Source organism: Urtica dioica, chromosome 12 (genome assembly GCF_054948205.1).
Source record: "Urtica dioica subsp. dioica isolate 48M chromosome 12, U.dioica_male_clone48M_v1_H2, whole genome shotgun sequence".
In the NCBI taxonomy this organism is placed as follows: domain Eukaryota; kingdom Viridiplantae; phylum Streptophyta; class Magnoliopsida; order Rosales; family Urticaceae; genus Urtica; species Urtica dioica.
The window spans coordinates 7,510,514-7,516,163 of record NC_142767.1 but is presented as its reverse complement, the minus strand read 5'-3'; the positions used below and the strand labels follow the sequence as shown (position 1 = coordinate 7,516,163).

The 5,650-nt window shown below is 41.0% G+C and overlaps 1 pseudogene across 1 annotated transcript; it reads right to left on the bottom strand.

Annotated features, from left to right (window-relative positions):
• Positions 1-340: 340 nt before the first annotated feature.
• LOC149378865 (putative receptor-like protein kinase At5g24010 pseudogene) lies at positions 341-3,434 on the bottom strand (annotated as a pseudogene). The gene is made up of 2 exons (XR_016294179.1): positions 825-3,434; positions 341-664 (listed from the first exon to the last, which is right to left on the bottom strand). The product of XR_016294179.1 is annotated as a putative receptor-like protein kinase At5g24010 pseudogene (transcript).
• Between the last annotated feature and the right edge of the window lie 2,216 nt (positions 3,435-5,650).

The window sequence follows — 5,650 nt, the reverse complement described above, 5'->3', positions numbered from 1 at the left end:
TGAGCCCAACACATTTTCACTAATACAATACACAAGTTAAACCAGACTAAACAACAGTTTACGATTCACTGGGGAGATCAAGATCTAGTCCTGACGAGGTGCATTGGCCCTGCATTTTTTAAATTTCCAATATCGGTTTTTATTGGACCGTGTCTTTTATTTATTTATTTATTTATTTTTACCAAAAACAACGATATTAAGTCTTGGACTAAACTTTTTTGTTCGCAATACTTTATTCTAATTATTAAGTATCCCCAAATTTATAACTTATTTGCCCATGAGTTGTATGATTTGGTAGAAAAAGATACCTCATCACAATACTTAATCATTGCGTCCCATATTCTTTGCGTGGCCTGAACAGGCCATTGATGTATATATAGTAGCCGATAGAACAAGGTTTCGAGAGACATGCTATACTGAGACATGCATCATGACGTTGATATTCGTTACTATAATTCCTCACGAGCCAAATCGGCGGCTCTCATACGGAAAGTAAATTCTAAAGCCTAAAGAGTGGAAGTAGTGATATCCTGAACTGGTTGGTTTAGTACAAGACATTGGGTAGTAATCCTTCATAAATGGACTTGTAATTAAGCAGTTGGTTTCAGAGCCAGAACTTTACCGTCACTCAATTGTCACACGGAGAATAGACATGCCCTTTTAGCTGCGACAAAAAAAGCTCTTAACCACTTTGCACATTGATATAGCAAAAATACAAGAAGTTTATCAAACCATTCCATTCATACATCTGTAAACAAAGAAAATATGATTACAGGGACAACTTGCCACAATCAAACCAAGGTAAGGAAGACAGAAAAACTTACAAAACATAATTGAGATGAAACACCATCAAGCGTTTCGTTTTGTCTCTTCTTCTTATCGGATGCCCGCAAAGGATTACAGAAACGCAAAGTTGGTGGCGGTATCCTCGCCAGAAGGCTGTCCATGAGTTGTCCCTCTGTGAAGCGTCAACGCGTAGTTCAGATCATACACCACGTCTTTCATCGAAGGCCTATCGACTCCTCTCTCTCTCAAACACTTCTCGGCTAAGCCCACAAACACCCTCAACGAACTCTCCACGATTTCCCCGACCAGAGACCGATCCACGATCTCCTCGATCGTCCCGTTCCTCTTCCGATCCATCGCCCACTTAGCCAAGTTCACGTTGTCCTCCGAGATCGCCGGCCTCGCACAGAGGACCTCGAGAAGCACAACCCCGAAAGAGTACACGTCGGACTGTTCCGTGTATATCGACGACGTAGTGTATTCCGGATCGAAATACCCGAAGCTTCCTTTCACGTATTCCAATTGCTCGTCGTCGGGGTTGAAAGTGCCGAGCACGGAGAGACCGAAATCAGCGACTTTGGCGGCAAAGCTTTCGTCGAGCAAGATATTCGTAGACTTCACGTCATGGTGCAGAACCACGTCGGGGAGACCCGTGTGCAAGTACTCGAGCCCCTGGGCCGCGCCGATGCAGATCTCGAGCCTCTTCTCCCACGAAAGCCCGCCTGAAGAAGAAGACCCGTAGAGGTGTTCTCTTAGCGTTCCCTTTTCCATGAATTCGTAGACAAGAATCATCTCCGACATCTCGTTGCAGTAGCCAATCAGGGACAAGAGGCATCGGTGCTTGATCCGAGACAGAACCATGATCTCGGTTTGGAATTCCTCTATGCCTTGTCCGCTTCTCGGCTTGCCTCGCTTCACCGCGACTTTGACGCCTTTGAGAAGGCCTCGGTAAACTTTTCCAAAGCCACCTTCTCCGAGGAGCAAGTCCTCGTCGAAATTTTGAGTGGCTTTCTCGATATCGGAGAACGATATCTTGAGGCTAAGGTTCAAGCTCGAGGGAAAGCCGGACATTCTTTCGGATGATTTTGCGTTCGAACTCGTTCCTCCAGAGACAAAAACATCGAAACTGAACCGACTTGTTCGACTCTTTGGGCTCCATTTCTTGTATAAAAGGAAAGTTGCGATCAATAAACCTAAAACGATCACACACGCGACAACTGAACCGACTACTAAACCGATCAATATCGCCTGCTGATGCTTCTTCTTCTTCTTAGGCCTTAGCGGAGGAACCAAACCAGAAATATTCCATATCTCAAAAATTTCGAGACCGTTCAGGAACGCGATCGGATTTTGCGCATTCTGAGGCTCCAGACCGATGCTCACGTTTATGGACCGAGAACCCCCTGAATCAACGACAAAATCAAAGTAAAACGGAGACGCGATGTTCCTAATTTCCATGTACGGATTGATGCTCTTTCTAAAACCGCCGTAGATCGAGAGAGTGAAATTAAATCTAACAACCGCTTTACTCATGATGTCGCAGAAGTGGAGACGAACGAGGTGACGCGAAACCTCCTCGCTCACTCGAAAATCCCAGCCCATTTTCGAAGACGCAGAACCCAAGATTCTCGCACTCTTGTACACGTAATCCGGGGCAATGTACTCCGTCGCACGTTCGGGATTGTAAACGAGATCGCCACCATCTATTATTTCTTCGCCGATAGACATAGTTTTGGAACCCAATAGAAAAGCATCGTCTTCTATCCATGTCCTCCACAGCGTGTCGTTCTCCGGTGTGACCTTTTTACCCCCGACATTGATCCGATGCACCGTCCGTAGAACCAATGCCGACAATCCGGTGAACGTGCCGTTCCTTCCGGAAGAAGCAACACGAGAAGCAGAGCTCGGAATGAACTTTTCTGGGGAAGGAAAGACTTCAATCGCGTTCACGAAAGCGAAAGACGAGTCTTGGCTCGGCACGAAGTACAAACTGAACGTCCCTTTCGATACCGAGAGAAGAAATTCCTCAACATGCGAAGACCCGTTTTTGAAACCGAAATTGGATAGCAGGGAAAACCCGGAAGCAGAGACGTTGAAAACTGCATCGGAGAGATTGATCGATGGCGACGAGAAGGGGAAGAAGTGAAGGCGTACTATGTACGTGCCCGTTTTTTCGACTTCTAGCTCGTAGGAATCTCGGCGCTTGTAAACTCTTGCCGTGTTGTATAAAGGCGGTGTGTTGGGTGAAGGGTTTTTGTCTTCGACAGCTTCGCTATTTCCGGCCGAAAAAGATAGGCTTGGATTCAAGTCGCCTATAAAGGTTCTTCCATTGCTGGAGTTGGTGTTCGATTTCGATCCACAGTTTATGAAGTACTTGTTAGGCCGGGTATACTCTGATGAGAAGATCAGTTCAAGTGAAGAAAGTTGGATGAGAATAATGAGAACTGGGAAGTTGTAAAACATTTTTTCCTTCTTCCAGGGTTTGGTGAGGCTTGGAATTTTCTTGGTTATCACTAGAAAGGAAAATTGTGCGCACATGGATGAAAAGAATGAGTCTTAGCGGAGGGAAAAAGGTGATGGCGATCAATCAAGCATTGAGACAACTTTTTTTTTGTTTATGTTTTTTCAATGTCCCACGAGTAGCACTATGTTTATGTTCACATCCATACTTCATTAATTTTCCACAAATAAATCAATCAAATATTTCCGATTTATTTAAAAAAAATAAAATTACAAACAAATAAATCATACTTTTTGCCGATTCTGCTGTAATTTACTGGTTATCTAACAAACATTTTGTATCTGAACCTTAAAGACACTATTAAGTTGTAGAAAAATATGCTTACTTTAGCTGGTTGGCCTCAGAATAACATCAATAAAGCAGAAAAGAGAATCACTTTTCCTTTTTTATTTTATCCTGCTTTTGACTCGTCTATTTTTTGTCCACAAAAATTGATCATTGTGGAAGTGCTCGACTGTCTCTTTCATTTCTGTAGCAACAGTGAACCCTATATTATGTTAATCTGAAATGAAAGAAATACAATGATAGATTTCAGACTTCAAAGATAATCTGTTTCACCACCCAGAAAAGTTTCTTCAAATCTCATAAAATTTCCAAGCGAAAAAATAAATTACATATACGGCAAGAATGAATTAAAATAATTGGTGTTTACATATAAATATTATAGTCAACATAAATTAAAAGTCAATAAAAAAGAATTTTGTGGCAGTGTTATTTATTTCATGATATAATTTCGTCATTTTAGTTAAACAGAGGATAAGAACTCGACAATTTTAAAAATCGAAAATTAAACTAGACATTTCACTAAAACACAAACTATATATACGTGTCATCTCTCTTTCTCCCAAAATCCCACTTATTATCCACTGATTATTATAAGTCCCCAAAGGTTCTAACATATTTATTATTTTGTGTTACTATTTCCCATTTTTGGAATTTGGACCGATCTCTTGGTCTCTTGTGGGAGAAACTCTTTCGGTCTGTTTGTGCTTCACTTTCTGTAAGTTCGGCCATTACTAATAAAAAGGATTTTTGTTTCAAAAAAAAAAATTAAAAAAAAATTGCTTAAGCTAATATTAAACAAATTACACTTACTGACGGAACAAGGCATAAGAATAAAAAAAATTAGAGCACTTAGAGCATCTCCAACCAAGGCACTTTATCCTCATATCCTCAAATTTGAGGTGTCCTCATACCATTCCAACCCTACCCTCAAACCTCAAATCCCGGTGCACTATTTGAATCCTCAAAAATTTATGATAAATTATATATTAGACCCATTACTTATAAAACTTGTTAAAAACTATCCCATTTCACAAAAAAAATAGCAAAATATTTACATTTTGACACATAAAAATATAAAATATTTTAATTAGATCCCGTATAATATTTTAATTGATATTAGTGCTAGTGTATGAATAAAAAAAAGCACACAAACACTAGGACAAAAAACGTCATCCAGTGCGACGATTGTCGCACCAAATACCTCATATGTCGCACCTAATAGTTTATTAGGTGCGACATTAGGTGCGACAAAGTTGCACCTAAAAGTCCGTCGCTAAAAAAATTAGGTGCGACATGTCGCACCTAATAATAATACCTTTAGGTGCGACACTTTCAGGTGCGACAATGTCACACCTAATACACAAACTATTTTCCTGCCAAATTTATAAAAATTGGCGAGTTATTCATATCGGGTGCGACATTGTCGCACCTAATAACATTCCCGCCATAATATTCGGTGCGACAATGTCGCACCGAATATGTTTTTTTAATTAAAAAAAATTACAAAACTAGAAAATTAAATCAAAATTCATTTAGAATTAAATAAAAATTAATTAACAAAATTCTAAATTAATTAGAAATAATATTCTGAAAATAGAATTCTTAATTAAAAATACAAATTCATTCTAAAAAAGCGAAAAAATGAATTCCTAATTTTTTTTTCCTAAAAAACTTATCGATAGTAGAATTCCCTCTACCGAATAAGTTGCCAGAACTTCTGGAACCGCTTCCGCGTCCTCGTCCACCGCTGCCTGACGCGCTGCCGCTCGCTCCGCCGCTTCCGTAAGGACGGTCTCGCAAGAAATCCATAGAACCAGGCATAGAATACGGCGTGGAACCTGGCGTCTGCTGATCAGTCCCACCTGGTTGCGGTGCAGGCGGAGGTTGGGGAGTCGTGGGAGGCTGGTTGTGCATCTGGTTGAGGAAGGCGATCTGTTGCCGCATCTCCTGCAGCTCGGCTTGTTGGGCATCCATCTGAGCTCGCATCTCGGTAACCAATGGATCGGTCTGAGATGACGAACTTGACGAGCCTCTATCTAGCGTTTGGGCAACACCCAG